Genomic DNA, 795 nt, shown 5'->3' with positions numbered 1-795 from the left:
CGCCTGAGCCCTTTGCGAGCCCCACCCCGGAGGCTCTGCTAGGGCTCAGCCAGGCCCGGCTCCCTCCCTTCCCTCAGGGCCCCGAGTGGGAAGAAAAGCTCCTTTGCTGGGCCTGTGACCCCAGACCCTCAGCCCAACTGTGCCCGCCTTTCCGCTGGCCCCAAGGACTGGCCTGCCCGGGGCTGCTTGTGGACACCGGGGTTCCCGTGGGGCAGGACCTAGAGAACCGCCATCCCTCGGCGGGAGGGGGTCGTGGTGTGGCTTTGGGCAGTGTGATGTTTACTGTGAATTTATGTTGGTTCACACAAACACTCCATCCATGCTGTTGTTCCGGCCTCCGGTCCGGTTTAAGAACCCATGGTGGCCCTCGAGTCAAAACGTTTGCCCACCCCTGCTCTAGGGGTTGCCCCCTCGCCTCCATCAAACGCTGCCCTCTGACCCCTCCCCTGTGGCCACACTCCCGGTGGGTGGTCTTGCCACAGGGCTCCCTGCCACTGTTCACTGAGTCCTTCCTGGGGCTGGAATTCCCGGTCCCCCAAGTGCATGAAGTGGGGTGGCCCCTGGCCAGGGAAAGGGCATGTGGGGGGTCAGAGCACAGAGGCCGGGGGTTCTGGGGATGGAGAGACCGAGCTGGTTCCGGGCTGCTCAGCACTGGCCGTCCCGGAGGTTTCTCGGCCTCAGTCCTCTCCTGGGCCCTGGGACCCCTGGGACGCTGCTCAGCTGTGAGCTCCCGGCGCCCCGAGGGCAGCCCAGCCGGGGCCAGGGGCCAGCTCAGCGTCCCTGTCCGGTGCCTGC

The sequence above is a fragment of the Myotis davidii genome, unplaced genomic scaffold, assembly GCF_000327345.1.
Source record: "Myotis davidii unplaced genomic scaffold, ASM32734v1 scaffold609, whole genome shotgun sequence".
In the NCBI taxonomy this organism is placed as follows: Eukaryota; Metazoa; Chordata; class Mammalia; order Chiroptera; family Vespertilionidae; genus Myotis; species Myotis davidii.
This window is presented reverse-complemented; position numbering follows the sequence as displayed.